Source organism: Podarcis liolepis (genome assembly GCF_965112155.1).
Source record: "Podarcis liolepis genome assembly, chromosome: 14".
Taxonomy (NCBI): Eukaryota; Metazoa; Chordata; class Lepidosauria; order Squamata; family Lacertidae; genus Podarcis; species Podarcis liolepis.
In genome coordinates, this window is record NC_139569.1 from 37,279,486 (window position 1) to 37,302,762 (window position 23,277).

General features: G+C 44.7%; 1 protein-coding gene across 6 annotated transcripts in view; it reads left to right on the forward strand.

Moving 5' to 3' along the window:
* The first annotated feature begins 260 nt into the window (after window positions 1-260).
* The window catches only part of ZFAND6 (zinc finger AN1-type containing 6), a 77,413-nt gene continuing 54,396 nt past the window's right edge, over window positions 261-23,277 (forward strand). For 3 of the 6 annotated variants that reach the window (XM_083475371.1, XM_083475374.1, XM_083475375.1), the window contains exon 1: window positions 13,408-13,564. The gene's annotated coding sequence lies outside the window, so the exon portion shown is untranslated. Of the gene's footprint in view, window positions 567-13,407; window positions 13,565-14,566; window positions 15,033-23,277 lie in introns of those variants that run through there. The other 3 variants (XM_083475372.1, XM_083475376.1, XM_083475373.1) reach the window with 3 other exon arrangements.

Genomic DNA, 23,277 nt, shown 5'->3' on the forward strand with positions numbered 1-23,277 from the left:
TACATGTGAACGTGTCCATAAATCTGCTTGCGGAACACATGTCTTGGGCGTGCATTTGCAGGACTATTGAACCTGACGACACCAAACTACTTCAGGGTGTCAAGCAAGCCCACACTCCCTGGTTTTCTCCTGCAGTGGTGGCTCCTCTTTGCCAGGAAGGGAGAAGGAAGGAGAAGGGATAGGATAGAGAGGGGTTACACCACTCTGATGTCATAATACTTCTGCTGACATCACAGCCCTGCCGCTTAAGAGGAAGTCATTTGCCAGTCAGCAGAAAGAAGGAAAAGAACGTGAGAAGCAGAGAGGGAAGAAAGATGAAGAGGGGGAAGGGGCATGGAGAAGAAGAGAGGAGACGCTCTAAAGATCTGATGTTCTCAGATGCCTGACACACACCTTCAGCTGATAGCTGTGCAGTTTTCTTCGTGGCTCTTAAATGTTTCGGCAAGTGTGATGTTAAGGACAAGCGGTACCATCTCCACCCATCAAATTCCTCTCCTCTATGCTTCCTGCACATTTACATGCAAAGTCCAGGTGGGCATGCGTTGCGGATGGTTGATGTGAGAACGGTAAGTGTTCCCCCTGTTCTATTGATCGGCCATTCTATTGTAAGATAGGGTGGGGTGTTCAAAGACTGAACAGAGAGTTCTGAAGCAGACCTCCAAAGGCCACCCAAAGGCCAATGGTCTGTAGCCTGGAAATATGCAATAGGCTTGAAATGCTTGGTACATCTTCTGCGATATTTTAGCCCAGCTGTTGTGGGTTCGAATCCTACTCACTAGAGATCATACCATTTGGAAAGGCTTCAAAGTTTAGGCCTTGCCTGTACAGTGGTACCTTAGTTCTCAGACGCCTTGTTTCTCAGACGCCGAAAACCTGGAAGTAAGTGTTCTGGTTTTTGAATGTTTTTCAAAAGCCAAACATCCGATGTGGCTGTCGGCTATTGTTTCCGGGGCGCCTGCACCAATCAGAAGCCACACCTAGGTTTTTGAACATTTCGGAAGTCAAACGGACTTCCGGAATGGATTAAGTTTGAGAACCAAGGCGCCACTGTATTTGGTGCTTTTGTTTTTGCTATTTATTTTGCATTTTGGTTTTTGAGGCTTTTTCGGTTAATTTGTTGTTGTGACCGTGTGGAACCCAGTTCAGCTACTGATTGATTGATTGTGTGACTGCGGAAATGGATAAAAGCCTCCCATCCAAACAATGACTATCATCAGTGCAGGTAAGGGAAAAAAATATTTTTTATTTTTATCATCTACAATACTGTCTTGTTGATTTTATAGTACATTGATTATTGCTTTCATTTTATGGATCAGTTAGATAGTAGAATTCATGTTAAATTCATGTTAAAAGTCTGGAATGGATTAATCTGTTTTGCATTACTTTCTATGGGAAAGCACACCTTGGTTTTGGAACGCTTTGGTTTTGGAATGGACTTCTGGAACGGATTAAGTTTGAGAACCAAGGTACCACTTCATGGTGGGATCTGTGTCTGAGTTGCCGACTGAAGAGGCCCAGAGGGCTTTCAGGCAGAGCAAACGGTACAGGGTTAGATGTTAGATGCTCTGCTGATGGATCTTTAAATTAGCCTTTGGACCTAAGTTTATGGCAAGAGATGAAGAGGATTACTACTACTACTACTACTATTAAGGACGGCAGCTTAATTTTGCTTCTGGGGCAGCCATAGCTTTATGTTGCAGCATCTGTCTTTTGAACGTAAGCGCCCAGGTTCAAATCCCGCTGCCTCCAGATAAAGAAAATAATAATAATAATAATAATAATAATAATAATAATAATAATAATAATAATTTATACCCCGCCCTTCCCAGTTCAGAAAACTGGGCTCAGGGCGGCTAACAACAAATTTAAAACACTTAATTGATGCAACAACAAAACAACATAAAATACAGTATAAAACATGAATAACAATAAATTCGGAATTCAAAAATCAATTTAGGGGGGAAATCCATCCAATAAACATTAGATGATCACCAGGGCTAGCTGGTGGAATTAGTCCTATTTGAGCCAGTGAGGAAACCAGGGGAGAATTAGCTGTGGGATCCCATAGCGGGTAATCTTCATAAAAAGGGGAGGGAAGGAAGGGGGGGGGGAGATCAGACTAAGTTCAAAATTGAAAGCCAGGTGGAATAGCTCTGTCTTACAGGCCCTGCGGAAGGAAGTTAAATCCTGCAGAGTCCTGGCCTCATGGGACAGAGCATTCCACCAGGTCAGAGCCATCACTGAGAAGGTCCTGGCCCTGGTAGAGGATAATCTGACTTCCTTAGGGCCCGGGACCTCTAAACTATGATTATTCATGGACCTTAAGGTCCTCTGTGGGGCTTACCAGGAGAGGCAGTCCCATAAATACGAGGGCCCTAAGGTATCAGGATCGGGAAAGTAGTGGGTTATGTGGACTAACAGAATTATTCTGCATTAAATAACTTCAGCTATCAGCGTTCAGCAATAAGGGTCAGCCCCAAAACAGGTTGCCACCAAGTCCCATTGACACAACCGCTACCCCTTCCACATATTCTCCTGCTTCTAAGCTGGCAGCTGGAGGAGGGGGGTAGCTGGTGCTTCTCAAGAGCATAGCTGTCAACCGTCCCTTATTTGGCGGGAAAGTCCCTTATCCCAGCGCCGTGTCCCACTGCTGTCCCTTATTGATGATGTCCCTTAAATTTCCAGGGTTTCAAAGGAAGCAGCTCCTCTCCCTCCCTCCCTGCCGGCCAGGGAGGAGGGAGGCTCCAACTGTGTTGCTTGGCTGTGTTGCTCACCCAATAAGGAGTCTAAGAACGACTGGGGGGTGGAGCTTGCATGCCTTGTGCCGATCAAATCGGCCACGTTGCCTGGGGACTCGCCTTTGCTCAGCGCTTCCCAGCGGAGAGGTGATGGTGGTTTTCCTTGCTGCATCCCCTTTGCTGGGTTGCTGCGCTGTGGGAACCACTGCTTGAGGCTTCATTTCTGCTTTTGGCTTGGAGGGGCTCAGAAGTCGAACATACCTGTGCTCTGAAAATCCCTTATTTTGGCTGCTGGTCCCTTATTTCCGAGGCTGCTGGTCCCTTATTCTCAAATCTGTAAGTTGACAGCTATGCTCAAGAGGGTTGGATTTGGCCCTGGGACTTCCAGTTGCTGATCCTCGCCTTACAAGGATATGATGTGCTGGTTCAGCACAGAAGAAGCAATAAATGACACAGCCTTCCGGGCACACCTTTCCGGGAGTTATGTTAATAGGGGTCCTATAGGGGAGGTGATGCTGACCCCCATCATTGTATTTCAGGCCAGATGTTATTTTCCCGGAGAACATCTCTATCTCTGAGCAGCTCACAGGTGAACCCCCTGGTGCCTCTGTAAACAATACAAAATATGCTAGGTATGAGCAAAGGCAGGAATAGTTGTCCTTCGGGAGCCAAATTGCTTTTAAAACAACAGTTGTGTGTCAGCAATGTTGCTACAGTTTGATTGCAAAGTCTAATAAAAGAAAAATTTGCAACGAATGTTCTTAAAATTTGCACTCTCAACCTTGAATGTATCCAAGAGCTAGACTTTCAATGCTGCAGAATTTAACCTTCCTGGCTCCAAACTAGTCTGAAATGGAACTGGGGCTACGTTAGAGTGGGACAAACCTTGTCAGTTGCAGGTTTTCATATTTCAGTTTGTGACGTTTCTGGATTTGTTTGCAATTTAAGCAAATAAGTCCTCATGAGTGTCTGTCAGCATTTTGGGGGAGCAATGTTATGCATAAGAAGCTGGAGGAAAGCAAGCCGGTAAAAGCTAGGGTTGCCATATGTCTGAAATTTTCTGTACATGGCCAATATTCAGCCATTGGAAATAGTGTCAAGAAGGAATTACAGTGGTACCTTGGGTTACATACGCTTCAGGTTACAGACTCCGCTAACCCAGAAATAGTGCTTCAGGTTAAGAACTTTGCTTCAGGATGAGAACAGAAATTGTGTGGCAAAGGCGCGGCAGCAGCAGGAGGCCCATTAGCTAAAGTGGTGCTTCAGGTTAAGAACAGTTTCAGGTTAAGTACAGACATCCGGAACGAATTAAGTACTTAACCCGAGGTACCACTGTAGCTGAAATCCAGATGTATGGCAAACCATGTCAGAAGTGTAGAGTATTCATCAACTTTGGGCAAAACTTTAAAAAGCTCAAAAAAATTGACCAAAAGGGGGGGGGATAATCTTCTGTGTCCACATTTTCACTTTTTGAATTTTGAAACTTGCCAACCCTAGATAGAGTTAGGTAAAGGTAAAGGGACCTCTGACCATTAGGTCCAGTTGTGGCCGACTCTGGTGTTGCGGCACTCATCTCGCTTTATTGGCCGAGGGAGCCGGCATACAGCTTCCAGGTCATGTGGCGAGCATGACTAAGCCACTTCTGGTGAACCAGAGCAGCACATGGAAACACCGTTTACCTTCCCGCCAGAGCGGTACCTATTTATCTACTTGCACTTTGACGTGCTTTCGAACTGCTAGGTTGGCAGGAGCAGGGACCGAGCAACGGGAGCTCACCCCGTCGCGGGGATTCAAACCGCTGACCTTCTGATCGGCAAGTCCTAGGCTCTGTGGTTTAACCCACAGCGCCACCCGCGTCCCTTAAGCCAGTGTAAATTTACATCAGCTCCAAACTCTGTTCAGCAGAGTTTATATAAATATCTGTATAAATATATTTGCAGAGCAATTTCCCCTGATATATCACATTTTCATATGCTGTTTTCACTAATATATGCATTTTCATGCAGACTGTACTTCAGTATATACATATATGTGCACATTGCTTGGCTGGAGAACTGCATTGCAAAATTCAGAGAATTCAAAATTTTAAAGATGGCTGAGTTTGGGGAAGAGCTCTGTGGCTCAGCATCTGCTTTGCATGCAGAAGGTCCCAGCTTTGATCTCTGGCTTCTCCAGGTAGAAATGGAAAGTTCCCCTGCCCCAAACTCCAGAGAGCGGCTGCCAGCTAGTGCAGACAATTCTGAGCTAGATGGACCAATAGGCTGACTTAGTATTAAGGCATCTTCTGTGTTATGCTATGCTATGTTTCAGTTCGCTGATCATTTCAGAGAGCGCAAAACAGGTAGGCTCACCTTTAAAAGATGTGGAAATGCGGAGAACCGAATTTAAGATTGGCAAAATGAGAAACTTGATATATTTGCCTATCCCTATAGCCTATAGGTGCTGGAGGAGACTCTTGAGAGTCCCATGGACTGAAAGAAGATCAAACCTGTCCATTCTGAAGGAAATCAGCCCTGAGTGCTCACTGGAAGGACAGATCCTGAAGCTGTGGCTTCAGTACTTTGGCCACCTCATGAGAAGAGAAGACTCCCTGGAAAAGACCCTGATGCTGGGAAAGATGGAGGGCACAAGGAGAAGGGGACGACAGAGGACAAGATGGTTGGACAGTGTTCTCGAAGCTACCAGCATGAATTTGACCAAACTGCGGGAGGCAGTGGAAGACAGGAGTGCCTGGCGTGCTCTGGTCCATGGGGTCACGAAGAGTCGGACACAACTAAACGACTAAACAACAATAGCCTGCATAGGATCCATAACGACATAGGTGCAGGGTTCCACCAAACTTGGGGGATTCGAACCACCAACCTTCTGATCGGCAAGCCCAAGAGACTCAGTGGTTTAGACGTAAAAGGGGAAAGGGGAAAGGAAGCAAGCTCAATTCTTTAAAGGTTATTTGTTTGAGCCTGCTAACATCAGATGCAATTTTATGTTTCACCTCACAGTAGGTTTGCAACTAACGGTGGGTTTTTATTTTACTTTTTCGGGAGAGTGAGGTAGTAGCAGGATGGCTGGCATGAAAACGGAAAACTGCAAATGAGTTGAGCAGACAAATGAAGCAAGCAGGGACATTCACTGGATCAGAACCAGAAAATGGCCAGCACAGAGCGTAACAAATCGGCAATACAGCTGTGCCCCAGGGCATTCAGACAGGAATCTAGCAGCTGATGATAAGAAAACAAAGGCAAAACAGAATTGGAGGAGATGGCCTGTGCAATTCGGAGATTTTTTCCCTTTGCATTCCTACATGGAGTCAATTTAAATATTAAGAACATACGAAGGTTAGCATAGCCTCCTTGCTGGACCACACCAAGGTCACATGAGACTGGCATTCTGTTTTCAACTGCAGATGCCTCTGAAACAGAGGTGTTGACTGACCAGGAGAACCAAACCAGTTTGTCCTGCTCCTGTGCTTTTTAAATAGCAGCTTGATCTACACAAATCAGTAGGTGGAGCATGTTTACCTACTAATAATTGCAGATCATGTCTGCTTAGAATCAGTAATGGACTGAGTGAGGACTAGAGAACTGAAGCTTCGTCCGGATAAGGCAGAGGAATTGCTGGCAAGCTGTTCATCTTCCCAGGGCAGGAGGGTTCAACCACTTCTGGGTGGTGTGTTCTTCTTTGGCGATCACTCATAGCTGAGTAATATTGTCTTCCATGAACACGGTCTTAGTACTGTGTCCAGTGGCGTAGCGTGGGTTGTCAGCACCCGGGGCAAGGCAAGTAATTTGCACCCCCTAACCCGTGGATTTGCGCCCCCTAACCCCCAGATGTTGCGCCCGGTGCGGCCGGCCCCCACTGCACCCCCCACGCTACGCCACTGACTGTGTCCGAGGTGACTGTGGAGGTCAATTCTGGATCCACACATCCTTCCACAGTGGGGGCGTAGCTTTCTGGGTGGGAGTTGATCATGGTGAGGGTTTGCCAAAATTGCCTTCCTCTTAGCTCGTTTCTCCCTCGTGTCCTGAGTCCCCATGTCTTCAAAGTCCATGACACTTTTGGTAAAGGCTGTTCTCCAACTGGAGCACTCGCAGGCCAGTGTTTCCCAGTTATCGGTGTTTATACTACATTTTCTTAGATTTGCCTTGAGAGAGCCTTTAAACCTCTTTTGTTGATCACCAGCATTACGCTTTCCATTTTTAAGTTTGTAATAGAGTAGTTGCTTTGGGAGACGATAATCAGGCATCTGAACAACATGACCAGTCCAACAAAGTTGATGTTGAAGAATCATTGCTTCAACACTAGTGATCTTTGCTTCTTCCCGTACACTGATGTTAGTTTGTCTGTCTTCCCAAGTGATATGTACAATTTTTCAGAGACACTGTTGATGGAATCTTTCAAGGAGTTGGAGATGGCATTTATAAGTGGTCCATGTTTCACAAGCGTACAGTAAGGTTGGCAGTACAATAGCTGTGTAAGCAAGCATTTTGGTTTCCCTGCGAATGTCCCAGTTCTCAAACACTCTGCACTCTCCTTAAATCAGGAATGGGGAATCTGTCACCCTCCGGATATTGCTGGACTTCAGCACATCATTCTTGGCCATTGCTGATTGTCTCAATACTGATTGCAAATCTCTACCACAACTCCCCATTTAAAAAAACAAAACAAACAAAGAAGCCCTAAACTTTGCACGTAGCAAAGGCACTGCAGCCCTTGGATCATTTTGGGGTTTTTGGTGCATTTTTTAGATAGCACAGCTGGAACTGGCCAGATCATTGCCTCAGTCTCAGCCTTGCTCCGCCTATTGCCAGGATGTGAAAGATTGGAATAACGCAAGTAACCACCAGTCTGATTACAAGGCAGTAAAACATTTGAGTCTATTGAAGTGCTGTTTGAATGATAAATAATAACACTGGAGAGGATGATTACAAAAACAAAGGACAAATGAAATAACGAAGTAGATAAACTCATAAAAATGACTCTGATATCATGCGTGGATATTTTATGAACCCAACTAAAGTTAACTGCACATTTTTAACGTCCAAAACACAATAAAGAACAAACAGAGAGTTGCTTCTCATTTTAATAAGACACAATTATCCTTGTTTCTGGTAAATGCCAATGTCTTCCTAGACAGAAGTGTGCAGAGTGAAAAGCTGAAAGTCCGGAATGATATAAAAATCTATGGAGCTGCTCTTCTATAAATTATGGATGTAAAAGGGAAAACAGAGCATACTGATGTAAAATGAGCAATCATTTCTTTTTACTCTGAGGGACTTCAGAGGCAATGCTAGAGGAATCTGGTCTCCTCTACTGACAACAACCAGGTAACGCTTAGGTATCTTGATTTGCAGAGAAGATAAGTAACACCTTGACATGAGGTCAAGCTATTTGTCTGTCCAGCTCAGCACTGTCTACTCCATATGCCGCAAGTGTCCTGGAAAAAACGAGACATCCCATTTCTCGCCCGAGAGCACAGCAGCCATTTTCGGTGCCATGATCTCACCTGATTTCACACCAAACTCTCCCCCTCAAAGCATTTTTTCAGCACCATGATCTCATGTGGTGCCCCCAAATATGCCTTTTTGGGGCACAGCTCCCCCCCCCCCCAAAAAATCTTTTGAGCTCCATGATCTTGTGCAGGAGAGCACGGGAGGAAGATGCATGTCCCAGTTTGGGGACTCAAGACGTTGGAGGGTGTGTTGCTTTGACAACCAGCAGCATTAAGGATAATGTTTTAATTTCCTGAAATGAAAATGTTTGCTTATGTTGAATTGCTGTGTATTTTTAGTATGGGGTTTTCCCTTTAGCAATAGCTCTCATCTGATTGGCGAACTGTGAGTCACACGAGAGAGGCATTCCATTCTGTTGTGACTATTATTCAAGTCACTGTCGTTTTTAACTGTTCTCAGTTTTTTCTCTGTGTTTGAGGGAGAATTGATGCTGAGAGACTTCTCAGGATACTGCAGGGGACAGAGTTTCAGGAAGAGGCCCAAGAGAAAGGGTAGCTTGTTTGAAGGCCCCCTCAAACCTAGAGCCAGCCCTGAAACCAGATGCAGTTATTGAAGCTATTGAAGCTATTCTTTTAAATCACATCTGAAGCACATTCTTCCCCTCAAAGGATTCTGGGCACTGTTGTTTACCCCTTGCAGATTTACTATACCATGCAACACTCAACAAACTACAGTGCCATATCCCACAACTGTCCCAACAAAACTGGAACATCCCGTGTTTTCCTGCAAGAGCACGGCGGCCATTTTGGGCACTGGCGTCTCATGCAATTTTGGGATGCAATCTTGTTTTCTTTGGGGTTGAGGTCTTGCATGGCACCCCAAAACACATTTTTGTGGGGTGCCATGCAAGAAAAGTGTTTTCTGGGGTGCACGTGATCTCACGTGGGTCATGTGACCCAACATGGGAGTGCAACCCCAGAAGATGGTCTCCAAGTTTCCCCCCGTGTTGCAATGGAGGATATGTCGTGCCCAGCCTTAGGCCACCTTCACACCAAATATTTAAAGCACTATAATACCACTTTAAACAGTCCAGAATCTTGAGAGTTGTTAAGAAACTCCTCTTTCTTTCCCAGACCTGCAATTCCCAGTGTGGAGTGACAACCAATCCCCCTTCACAGGGCATAGCTGTCAACTTTTCCCTTTCTTAAAGGGAACTTTTCCCTTTTTTAAAGGATCTGATTTCTTTCCGCAGGGCCTGTATGACAGAGTTGTTCTGCCTGGCCTTTGGCTTGGAGCCAATTTGATTCCCTCCCCCTCTTTCTTTTTCCTTTCTCCTCCTGTGATAAGGCTGCATTTTAATATTTTAATGTTTCAATATTTTAATGTTGTATTTTAATCTTGTTTTTAAGTTGCATTCATTCAACTTGTTTTTATTATTGCTTGTTAGCCGCCCTGAGCCCGGCCTTGGCTGGGGAGGGCGGGGTATAAATAAAAATTATTGTTATTATTATTAAATTCCCTTATTCCGAATAGGATTTCTCGCAAGAAAAGGGGAGAGTTGACAGCAATTAAGGTCTCCTAAAAACTCTCAGCGCCCTTAAGAAATCCCAGGATTCTTTGGGGGAACGCATGACTGTTTAAAGTGGTATTGCTTTAACTCTGGTGTGAATCCTCATTCAGAATCTGATAACAAGCCACCTTTGTTGAGGAAAACCCATATTGCTGAGAACATCATAAAATAGTTCTCACACCACTGACCGGAAAGGGAAGGTGAGTCACACACACTGACTGGAAAGGCATTACTGGCTGCTGAGAGACCATTTCTTATTTTATTTTGCGCAGCTGTACCCTTCTTTTTGGAGAAGGGCTGGTAACTTTAATTAATTAACCTGGGGATCTAAAATGTTCCTTGTAAAAATGCAAGCTGATTAATATGAGGCAGACTGCTGTACTGTTTTTGACACCTCCAAACCCATTTTATTTATTATGTTCAGTGAAACACTATTGCATTCAAATAATTACAGAGTTACCTGTCAATTACTGATTATTAACTTGACGAGCCTTTCCGTTTTTACCTCAAAAGCACAAAAGACAATAGCGAGTTGTAAAAATTAATACTATTGCAATACTAAAATATATGTATATATTTGAAACATACTGATATCTTACCACAGTTGGTTTTGACGTACGAAGGGGGGGGGGAGAGAAAGAAAACAAACATAAGTCATCTCTAGCTGAAGTAAGAGTTTATTAACTTGAAACATTTCAAAACCATGCTGAGAAAAATTCATTTGACAATAAACTGTAAAAGGGGACTAAATTTCTCTAAACACTCTTTGGCCATATCCTTTTTGTTTACTTGTTTGGGGCAGGCATACCCAAAAGCTCTGCCACTATGGCCCTATCCCATAATAAGCAGCAGGTCCCAGGAGTTTGGAGCCCAAGGGTTGAAGGGCTATTGGGCAATAAATAGGAAAGGGAAATATAGGTAAACGTATCTTCTTGATTGGGTGATTGCATTTATATCCCACCAATTTTTCTCTGAGGAGATCAAGTTGGTTCTCCCCCTCCTCATTTAATCCTCACAACAACCCTGAGAGGTTCCAGGTTCGATCCCCAACATCTCCAGAAAAAGACTTGAAACCCTGAAAAGCAGCTGCTGACCAGTGCAGACCATATTGAACCTGATGGGCCAGTGGGCTGGTTCAGTATATATGGTGGCTTCCTAAATGAGGCAGAGAAGCAGGGACTGGCCCAAGGTCATCCAGTGAGCTTCACGGCTGAGTGGGGAATCGAACCCTGTTCTCCCAGGTCCTAGTCTGACACTCTAACCACTACACCACACTGGCTCTTCTATGCTATATGGGGTTGTTGTTAGGCTGTGGATTAGCTCCTCTCTAATAGCTACTGCTCTAATGAACAATGAAGTCAGCTAGGTAGTCATTCAGCTGGACAGGGGTGTGTGCCTGTGTCACTAGGTAGGTCAATGAAATGTCTTCTATTAGGACAGCAACGTAAAATGGAAGAAGTGCTATTGAACAACACAGGACTTGACTTCCATTTGCAGTAGATTGTATAGGATTGCACTGTGAGGCAATGAAGGAAGCCCAGTGATGTGCAATGGGGCGTACGCCCAAGTAAATGGATCTAGGATTGCAGCCTTTTTGACTCATAAAAAGTGACCCAGTTAAGCGGGTAGCAGTTAATTCAAAAAATGAACTATAAATTCAATACAATTGCACTTGGGATGGCAGGTGCCTTTGTTGGACTGACACACAACAGAGAATTTCTCTTGCAATTTTTTGTTTTGTTTTGGTATTATATTTGGATGTGCGTTTTCCTCCAAGGAGCTCAGTGTGGCTTGTCTTCCCTCGTAATTTCATCCTGTGTTACACTGGGTGTGACTCACCCAATGAACCTCATAGCCTAGTGGGGAACTAAACCCAGGCCTCTCAGGTCTTAGCCCAACACTATAACTACTATGCCACACAGCCTCTGATGATTAATTTGCATGTGTCATCTTATGTTTCCCCACTTCAGAATGATTGCTTTTATTCCTTTGTGAAGGCTTGCCGTTTAAACCAATTAATTCATCGATGAATCAATTAAAAATCATCTGATGAATGACTAATGTTTCTTTTGTCATGCGGCAGCCTTATTTTCTCATGCTTAGTGTCTAAAAAAAACTCCCACTGAACCTTGTGGCACCGGAAAAATGAATGGCATGAGCTTTTGTTAAGTATGCTACCATCTTGTCCCGCTGTATGCTTTTGAATGTGGACATGATAGGTTAGTGGGAGACTCTAATTTCCCTTATAGAGCTTGCTTTGTTTATTGAATATATTTCTTCCCCAAGTCTGGATTCAGACTTCTCTATGAAGAATTGGTTGTTAAACCACTCTGAGAATTGTAGCTCTGTGTGGGGAATAGTGGGTCTTTTAACAACTATCAGTGCCCTTAACAAACTACATGTACTGTAAACGTATGAATTGTATGTGCTGTAAACGTATGAATTGTAGAGTTGGATGGGACCATTAGGGTCATCTAGTCTAACCTCCCGCAGTGCAAGAAGCTTTTGCCCAACAGGTGTCAATGAGACCTCACCCTTCTCCAGAATGGAGATTAAATGGCAGGAAAAACCCCACCTATTAAATAGCTGCCAGACTAACACACAGGTGATAAATACACAGGAAAGCAATGCAGGCACAGAGGAAGACTATTGGCACTTCTAGTAAGGGTAGGCTGTAGCGTCTCAAGGGGGTGGGGATGGGGGAAAACATATTTTGCACATACTCAGAGATAAAAAAAAATTCCATTATTATTTTGCATAGTCAGCCAGGATCAGTATTTGGTATAAAAAACGATCTCAGGCAAAGCTCAAAAGTAACCTCCACACCATACATCAAAGCATTTTGATAACACATCAACGATCATGTCGGCCCCCCCCCCAAAGCCTGGGAACTGTAGTTTGTCTCGGAACTACAATTCCCAGCACCCTCCACCAAACTACAGTTCCCCAGGATTATTGGCAGGAAGCCGTGACTTTTAGCTTCGGTTCCAGGCAAGAGTGCAGCCCCAGCTTAACCGGGAGATGTCGGCATTTGAATCGGGGACCTTCTCGGGAAGCCTTGCCTCTGAGCGACAGCCGTTCCCTTATCTGTCCAGAGCATAGCTGTCAACTTTTCCCTTTTCTTGCGAGGAATCCTATTCGGAATAAGGGAATTTCCCTTTAAAAAAAGGGAAACGTTGACAGCTATGGTCCAGAGCCTAGTTGCTTGCAGCTCGCTTGTTTTCAAGAAACATTTAAGTCCCTTAAAAATAAACAAAGATCCCAGAAAACGCTGCTTCAATCAAGCGTTGGACTCCAAGTCCCATCAGCCTCCCTCCAGCGCGGCCGCTACTCAGGGCTGATGGGAGTTGTAGTCCAACGAGCATCTGGAGGGCATTAAAGCTGGCTTTCAAGCCTTCCCTTCTTCCCATTCAGCCCGCCCCACTCGCTCTTATTAGTTTGGTTCGCGTCGCGCGCCGTCCCCGGCAGTCGCTGCCAGTCACCAGGAAGGGAAGAGGAGGCGGAGGCAGCAGCCGTGTCAGAAAGCAGCGACAGCGCCGCCTTTCTCCCTCCCTCCCGGGTTTTCTTTACCCCGTCCCCGCCCCCTCCTTTTCCTTTCCGCCCGCCCGCCCGGCTTCCGCCAATCAGCGCCCGCCCGCGTCGGTTTCTGTCGGACAGGGCGGGGCCGGGGAGGAGAGGAAGGGAAAGGAGGAAAAGGGGGAGAGAGGGAAAAAAAAGTTTATTGAAGACTCGGAGGAGCCAAGCGGCGGCTGGAACTCTGCGGCGCGAGGACCCTCGCGAGCCCCCCTCCCCTCCCGCGGAGTCAGGTGAGAGAGCGAGAGCGCGTGCGCGGGCCCGTGGGCTAGTGGCCGCCTTTTCTCCTCACTCCCCCCCCCTCCGTGTGTGTGGGGGTTGGGGGAAAGAGTGGGTCCCCCCCTTTTTCTCTCTCTCCTCCCTACCCAACACGCATGGGGTGGGGCTCTTCTCTCTGCCCCCCATCCCCTCCCCAAATTACCCCCCCCCCCATATTTACTTAAGCTGCCCCACTTTCCCTGGGGGCGAATTCAGTGGGGCTTACTCCCGAGGAGGCTTGGTTAGGGTCGTGTAGGAGAGGGAGGGGGGGGTCTCTTCACATTATTCTTCTCACTGCCTCTCCCCCCACACCCTGTCCCCCACTTACATAACCTGGGAGAGGGGCGAGGAAAAGGGGGAGAAATGATATGGGAGACCACCCCCCTCTTTTTGCCTACAGCCCCACCTTAGGAAAGAGTTGGGGCGAGCTCCCCCCCCCCTACAAAGAAAAAGGCTCTTTGGGCCCAACTTGAAGGAAGGAAAGGGGAATTCTATGGGGATGTAACAGGCTCTAGGGAGGGGTGCATGTGTTCCTGCCCCCCACCAGGGGACCTTACTCTTTTTGGTGGGGGGGGATAGGGGTCTTAGGCAGCCCCTCTTCCCTTTACTTCCCCCAGAAGGAGGGTTAGAGGAATATGTGGGGAGGGTGAAATATTGGTGGGGGGGTATAATCCCCTTCAGAGGACTTTGCCCTATGGAGGGCACAGGGCTCTAAAATTGCTTGTTTATTTGTCCCCTTCACACACAGGAAAGGAGGGTGAAAGAATGACAAGGGAAGCTTTTGCTTAAATACTTTTAGTTCCCTTCAGAGCACTTTACACTAGAGGAGGAAGGGGGTTGGGGAATGCTTCCTCTTCTTACACCGCCCCCCCCCCCAAAGGGTAAAGTTTTATGCTCCAAGTGGTAGACTTCAAGGAAGATAAGAAGGAAAAGGGTATTGGGAGAGGGGAAAGATCTTAGCAGTGCCTTCTTTTTCTTCTTTGACACCCCCTCCCCAAAGCTGAAGGAAGGGTTAGGGGTTATATGGACAGCTGCCACTTAAAGACTGAAAGGTTTTTGGCTGGGTAAGAGGAAAAGGGAAGACCAAGAACCTTCTCTCTCTCTCTCAAATAGGGACCGACCCCAGTTCACACACTCATGGGGTAATTGAGAGGCAGGGGGTTCACTGGGAAACCTCCGCTTAAAGGCAAGGGTGGGTATCAGAAAGACCACAGGGCAATTTCTGGTGGGCCCCTTATTTGTTATTTTAACTTGCCTGCTAGTTGCTGCAGTTCCTTACTAAAGAGCCCAGGCTAGATGGGCCTTGATATCATCTGGCAAAACTCTTTCTAGCCTCTTAAAATGGAGAGCGCAGATTTGGGATACCTGGTTAGTTGTACCTTAACCCTTTGGAGATCCTGAAAGTGCACTCCTATTCTTCAACTTAGAACACATCATGGAAAGGTAGGGTTTCTAGTTTAAAAAAAAGTATGCTATGAAAGGCTAAAGTCAACTTAACCTATACTGTATGTAGGGGAATGTTTACCCCTTCCTCATTTTCAGAAGATTGTACATACCCCTGTGGTAGATTAAGAGAAACTGCAGCAGGGGCATGAAGAGACATCTTCCTTTGCCTTCTAGGTAATATTAAATATCTCGTAAGGAAGAAAATGGAATCTTCGTTGTATCAGGGAAGGTAATTCCCTGTTTATTATTTGTGCCTGTGTTCAGAGATCTCAGCTGGTGGAGTCTTTTACAAAAAACAAAAGCTTCACAACAGCCCTGTGAGGGCATTTAGGCTGTCAGAGAGAATGACTGCTTCAACGTCTGTCAGTGAGCTCCAAGTGCGGGAATTAGATTCCGAGTTCAGTCCTTATGCAAACCTTAAGGAAATAGAACGAGGTTCTTCTATAGCAGGCTTCCTCAACCTTGGCCCTCCAGGTGTTTTTGGCCTACAGCTCCCATGATCCCTAGCTAGCAGGACCAATGGTCTGGGATGCGGGGAATTGTAGTCTCAAAACATCTGGAAGGCTGAGGTTGAGGAAGCCTGTTCTATAGCCTGTGGTCCTCCTTATGCTGTTGAACTACAACTCCCATCAGCCCCAGCCAGCATGATCAATGGCCAGGGCTAATGGGAATTGTGCAGCAACATCTCAAGAACCACAGGTTCCCCATCCATGTACTATATAGGGTACATTAACTCCTTGAAGTTCTCTGACAGTTGTTCCAGCATGGGGCCTTCAGTCATCCTAAAACTGCTATGGGAAACCTTTGGCATTTTGGCCCTCCAGGTGTTGCTGAACTGCAGTTCCCATCAGTCCCTGCTAGCAAGACCAATGGCCAAGGATGATGGGAATTGTAGTTAAGCAGCATCTGGAGGGCGGAAGGTTCGCAATGCCTGTCCCAAGGAACTGAGGAAGAAGACATTAGGATGGGGAATGAAATGTGATGTGACGTTACACTCTTCAGTAGCTTCTGAGCAGGCAGAGAACTCTGCTCGACATTTGGGACAGGCAAAAACAAAACAAAACAAAATGCTGCCAGAAGGGAAAGGGTGCTAGGTGATTGGTATCTTCTTGGAAATGGGTTGGGGACAAATTGTCCTTTCTTAGGCCTGCCTACTGGATGTATAGAGGAATCTTACAAAACGGGTGGACTAGATTCATGGGAGGACAAGTATTTTTTGTGTGTGTGTGTGTGTGTATGTGTTTGTGTGGCAGTGGTGGTTATCAGCACACCAAGGGACCTATTAGAGCCCTGGAAGGAAGTAGCAAAGGAATACAGAGACCTTATCATGGGATGTGGGAGGCTTGGTAGAGTTTTAGGAGAAACAGGAAATAGCAGCTCCTGCCTCCAGCAGGTTCTGGAAGGCAGGGGCATTCCCCAATGGGGAAGAGTTGGTATGTGATTTGGGAAGAGGGGAGGTGATGTGGGCTGATGTGCAGCCTCACTGCCCCCAACATGTAAACATGCTGAGGGATGTGAGTTTAACCTCAAGCAGCTGTTGTTTTTGTCCCCAGCTGCCTTGCCCTGTGGAGTATGAGTCAATCAGGTGACGGGATATCCAGGAAATAAATAGACCAGTTAGAAGTGCCTGTGGTTTGGGGTGCTTTGGTTAGAGCTGTGGGGCTCTGAGCTGGCCTGGGGGCCCCACAGACTTTGGCAAAGAGACCACCTGTAGGGTTTGTTTGCGGTCACTGTTCATTGTATTTACTTCTGGGCTGATTTTTCTTCTGTTAACCTGCACCCTGGTTCTAAACTTTTCATTTGATCTCAAGAGAATTAGATTCTAGGTAAGTCTGCTTTGGATTGTATAGCCTTCCTTAATGCCTTTCATGAGGTGTATCATGTTCTGCATTATATGTTTAATCTTGTTAGAACTGGGAGCTTTGTCTTTGGCTACAAATTCCCTTTTTTGTCCAGGTGGTTATTAAACTCATGGCAATGCTAGACAATGTGATTTAATTTTATTAATGTTTAGCCTATTACAGGAAAGATCAGAATACAAGCTCTTGGGCAGAAGAAGGTCAAAAGTGATTTAACTTGCCTGGAGCTGTCGACTGGGACATTTTTTTAAAGTGAATTTCTGCAGGTTACTGTTCCCTGTTGTCTTAGACCTAAATATGGCAATGAATTGAGCCCCCCCCCCCACCCGCAAAGTCTATCCAATGAGAACACATTTGTGTCTACTTTTCCAGACAGCTGCAGTTTATTTCAAGCAGTAAAGTTCTTCATTTTTGCCATTTTTGCACTGTTAGCACTACCACTTTTGTTGTGGGATGTATGCTTAGCCTGTTCCTTCTGCTTTGCCTTCAGGCTGAGAGGAAAACTAGTGACTTGTATAGTATTAGTCTTTTGTATTGCATTGGGGTTAGAGTGGATGGAGAATTGTGCCTCCAGCCAGCTGTTTCTGCCCAGGAGGGCAGAAGAGTACACTACTCCTCACTTTTTTTCACATTGGTTCGGTGTGCACATTGCACTAAGCTACCCTATGGCTTAGCATGAGTGTGCGAGCTCCCAAAGAGGATAATATATCTGCTTAGCTGGATCTCTTTTGGTCCTGCTGATGCTGTACTGCTGGGAGCTAAGCCATGGTTTGGCTTAGTACCTCCGAAACCGTGATTTCCCTCTTCCAGAGTTCATGGTTAGGGTTCATGGTTTGCCTGGGAGACTAGGAGTGGGCTCCCTGCAGGGTTGTGGGAGCTTACAATTGCAAGCCTGATGTTGACCTCGTTTCCACCTTCACAAGAACTCAGTCATAATTGGGTTTGTGTGTTTTTTCACTCTTGTTTTGAGTGCTGTTTGTGAACGTGTGCCATAGATTTGTGCCTTGAATTTGGACCTGGAGAACCTTTTAGTTGTTCTTAATGATCTTCTGACACGTGCGTACGGTGTGCTGTTTATTGTTTCGTTGAGAAAAGAATGGGTGGCTGGCAACCGTATCCAAAGTTTACAAGTGTGCCATGCACAGTTTTTTTTTTTTTAAAAAAATAAATAAATCTGTGCCTGGACTTGTTTCTGTCTGCAACCTTGCCCACGAGGTATGAGAGCAGAGAAGACACCCAGAGCCGAGGGTGATTTGCTTCCTGTAAAGAATCATTGTGGTACTGTGCCATTGCTGACTCCCATTTAATGTTAGTAGGTGACTCCTGTGGTTTAAGGCTGGTACATAATCAGACTTCGTAACTTTTGCTCGGAAGCCTTAAGCAGAACAGTAAAACTCCTTGTGTAATCCCTATAAGAAACTGCATTTAAATAACTTAGTTCCTTTCTTGAATTGTAGATGCTTATTGAACCTTGGGTACTTTTAAAAAATGTGCTTTATTTTTAGGCCTTATAATTTATTCCTCACTGTCTTTTGGCTTTCAACTCATTGATGGCTTTTATTGCTGCTCTTTGAATTTTCTCTCGTTTGACAATGTTTTTCGGTTGTGGAGACACCCAGAAATGTAAAAATGCTTCTAGGGTACAAAATATCAGCCATAAAGGTGGGGGAATATCTTTCTGCCTCATAGTGACTGTTAAGAATGCTTTGTTTGTACATATCTCATGTAATGTTCATCCCTCACTTGCAAGGAATTGATAATTCATTATGGCAGCACCTGGAACTCCCTACCTATTGATATCAGGCAGGCAATTTTGCTGTATTGTGTTTGGCACCTGCTAAAAAGATATGTTTCAACAAGCCTGCACTGGCATGCATTCCCGCCCCCCTTATAATAGTTTGTAAATTGCTGGTTTTGTTTAGTTTTTGATACAATTTCATGTCAATTTGTTTTTAATGTTTGCTTTCATTGGTGTTTTAAGGAATAGTTTAGATTGCCCTTTGTAAACCATTTAGAGACTTTCTGAGTAAATGTATAAATTTTGTTAAGTAATGCAGAAGTTCTAAGTCTAGAGAGCTTGGTGCTTATCCCCTTGAAAGTTTTGCTTAGGGTAGCAGCCTTGAAACAAAATGGAGAATTTTGACACTTTACAAAATACCTGGTTTATTTATAGCTTTACTTTATTTCTGATAAATATTTTGATATGTCGTTCAGCCATGCTCCCGAGACTGTAGTGTCAGAAGTTTTTCTAGAATAAGTGATTTGGGTTTCTTGCTGCCTCAACTCAATGGCTTATCTCTGTCCAAAAGATGTTCTTTCGGGCCTCTGTTGCTACTCCCTCCTTTCCTTCCAAAGAACTATTATTTCTCAACTGTTTGCTTCACCATTTGATTGCAGTAGAAACAAATCTTTCACAGATCCCACAGACATGAATTTCAACCTTAACATCTTCACTAATTCCTTTCATTACGTCTTCCTAAAATTTTCAGTATGCAAATTGCCACAAAACTTCTTGTAATAAGCAGAGTGCTATGTCTTTGAAAATAGACAGCACTTCGTATTAAGACCACTTGCTGCACAGTATAACTTTTGGGTCTCTCCCCCCCCCCCTTTTAATTGAGTGACTTCTTGTATGAAAAGGGGCCAAGGTGGTGAAAGCATGTTGTTAGAAGCCGTTTTTACTTGGATGGTGCCTTGACCTGGATGGTGTTATTAGATCAGGGGTGGGGAATGTTTTTCAGCCTGAGGGTGGCATTCCCTCATGATCAACATTCTGGGAGCTGCATACCGAATGCTGAGCAGGTCAGGGACAAAAGTGGTTGGAGCAATGAATTGTTATTATTTTATTACATTTACACCCCACTTTGCCTCCTCCAAGGAGCTCAAGGTGGTGCCTACCATTCCTCCCTTTCCCATGTTTTCCTCACAACAACCCTGTGAGGTAGGTTAGGCTGAGAGATGGTGACTAGCACAAGGTTGCCCAGCGAGGTTTGTGGCGGAATGGGGATTTGAACCCTGGTCTCCCAGTTTGTAGTCCAATGCTCGGACCATTACTCCACAATGGGTGTGACCATTACCCTTGTGCAGTAGGCTATATTCCATCTGCGCAGAAGTCAGAGGTTTATGTATGTACCCACTTATCTTCACAGCCCATCCAAACAAGAAGGTTAGTTATCACAGTCCGAGGAAACAGCCCGCCAGACAAAAGCAGTTGAGCAGATCCAGTCCATCAGGGGCATGGCCCAAAGAGTGTCCTGGGGGCTAGATTGAGAGGCTGGAATCTGAGGTCCCTCAACGCTGTATTAGATCTTGCTCACAGAATTGTCCGCGAACAAGGTGGATTATATGTTGCATCATATCCATTCGTATTGATAACTGAAAAAGTCATCCCGTTTGAAATGTACCTTAAATGAAATCTTGGGCCCTATCTGCACTATACATTTAAAGCTGTATCATAGTGCTTTAAATGGCCACAACTTCCCCTAAAGAATCCTGTAGCTCATTATGTGTGCTGAGAGTTGTTAGGAGGGCCCTATTTCCCTTACAGAGCTACAGTTCCCTGATTAGTTTAGCATTCATTCCATCTTCACAGGGAATTTTGGGCAGTGTTACTTTAAAGGAATAGTGGAGGAGGGGTCTCCTAACAACTCTCAGCACCCTTAAACTAGGTTTCTGTGGAAGAAACCATGACTGTTTAAAGTGATATGATACGGCCTTGAAATTATAGTGCAGGTGGGGCTTAGCTGTTTTTAAAACACATTATTCCACTTAAAGAGATTCGAAAGAGGGCATGGCTAGTTATCAGCAGGACAGTAGTATTATGGATTTAAACCAAAGAACTGAAGAATTCTTAATCTCTCTGGCTGTTAAAGCAATTGCCCAGTTGATTAGGCAACAGTTAAAATTGTTGGAGGCAAAGTATTTTTAATTAAGAAAAAGCTTAATTACAGGGCAGTGTTTAATAATAATAATAAATTTATTGTTTATACCCCAACCATCTGGCTGGGTTTTCCCAGTGTGGAATGAAACTCCTAAGTTATCTGATAATGATAGGTATGAATACCTTTTTAAAAGTCATTTTATTGTTTCTGTTCCATTGAATTTAGGTCAGAGAATGAAGCATCTATGATTTTTTGCTTTTTATTTTTTATTAATGTATGAATTGCTTTTTACATTTGTATTTAATAAATACAGGGGTGTTTTTTCCAGTTACCAACGAAACCCCAACTAAATGCAAGTTTAAGAAGCCCAAAGTGAAGATCTTTCACACACACCCAGCTTGTTGAAACAAAAATGCCTTCATTTGTTTCTGTAAAGTACAGCTAGTGGGCACTTGTCTTATCTCATTCTGGATGTTATTCCACAAAACAGGAGCAGCCACACTGAAAGCCCTGCTCTGAATTACAGTGTTGGAGCAGACTTCTGATATTTGAGGGACTTTAAAAAGAAATACTCTTGCAGAACACAGTGACCTGCTGGAAAAGGGCAGTCTCTCAGGCTGCAGGCCTCCTTGACTCAAGCTATCAAACCTAGACCCCAGGTAGTCAACACAAGAGATTTGTGATTGTATTCCTGCCTCTTAAAAATAGTAGCTGTAGGGCACTTGGTCCAAACACATAGTAGCTTTTTTCTGTTGAGGGTGGGGGGATATTTATCAGCAAAGTGGCAGGAAGGGAAGCTTAAACTCCTCCCTCCACACCGTGGTACAAAAACCCAGACAAATCAGAAGTGCAGTCATGCATTTTCTTGTCACTTCTAGTGTTGTTACGTGCCCCATATACCCTCCAGTTTGTTTCTTAAAGTCTTTTCCTAATGGTATTTTCAAAAAACGTAAATGCATTGCTTTTGAATCCCTTGACATCTGCTTTTGACATCTAGAAAATGCTGCTTAAAAATTGGACGCTATATTCCATGCCAAAGTGGAGACATAGATCTCCAAAACTTCTCTTTTCATTGTAGTGGTGAGAGACCTGCACCTCTCCTTGAACCTTGAACACTGATTTATATGCCTGGTGTACAACAGGGTATATTATGTCACCTGTCAAAGATCACAAGGGTCAAGGGGTGCTCCAAAATGTTTTGAATTCTTCAAATATTGCATGTGAAAGGTACTGATGAACAGCCCCTTTTGTAACTTCCTGGTTCAGGGAAACTCTTAATGCATAAGGAAATGTTGGTTAAAGATGTAATTGAAGGCACCTTAAGAGATGGAAATGTGGAGGTAATGTTTAGATTTGCCATTGTTGTATTTGGCTTGTGAGCCTCAGGAAAAGTTCTTGGCATCCTTATGTCTCAAGAGACAATGGTGTGTGTGTGTGTGTGTGTGTGTGAAGCCAAGCCAAACCAAGCCGCTGTTAGCAGCATGGAAGTGACCTCCCTGGAAGTGTGGGCATCATATATGGAAGTCCTGGGCTGCCCAGACAACAAGACCTCTCTCTCAGCCTCGCTGATTTGATCCAAAGGAAAGCAGAACAATTTTTTTGGAACCAGCTTGGCTGGAAAAGTAGTGATCCAAATTCTTCAGAGTTGTGACTTCTAATAGTGGTAAACAAATGCCATCTCATCTGATACTTCATTTGCTGGGTCTTTGACCTGTTGGAACAATTCAGTCCCTATTCTGAAGAATGGGTAGGACGTGGGCTATCTGAAAGAGTGTCTTAACCTCGGGGAATGCGAAACCTTAATCCTATTAAGGTATAAACATCATCAGCACAGAAGATGAAGATGAGGATCAAGTTTGAACATACCTGTAGAAATTCAGCTCAGCCAACAGGACAGTGCAATTCTGTGGATCAGAAGAAGATCTGAACTGCAGCTGGATTTTTCTGCATCCCGTATAGCTAGTCCTAGCCCTATATGCAGCTGTTAAGGTGTGGGTATGGGATGTGACATTTTTGTTCTTCCCACCATCTCTACCCATTGGCCATGCTTGCTAAGGTTGATGGGAGTGGGAGTCCCAACAATAGCTGAGAGTTGCAGGTCTCCCCTCACTTAAGGCTACAGATTGATAATGTCATTTATCTGAGCTTGGTTATAAATAATGTGTCCTCCTGGCTTATGCATATAAATATTTTTATCCTGCTCTTGTTATCATTAATTCCTAGGGTGGCAAAAACCATGTAAAGCCGCCTTCATGTATTTGTCATTTCTGGTTATTCTGATGCAGGTTCCCTGTGCATGTGGGATTCTGAAATATGAAGCAAAACTTGCTAGGTAGGGCACCTGGGGTTGCCAAGGGAGAGGCCAACCATTCTCTGCCATCACCCTCAAGCCCAGTTTCTGTTTTGGCTTGGCTGGGCCACAGTGCAGTGTGCCAAGAAACTTTGTGCCTGTTGGGTTAATTTCAGAGCTCAGAAGTAATGGAGCAGCTTGCTGGGATTCCT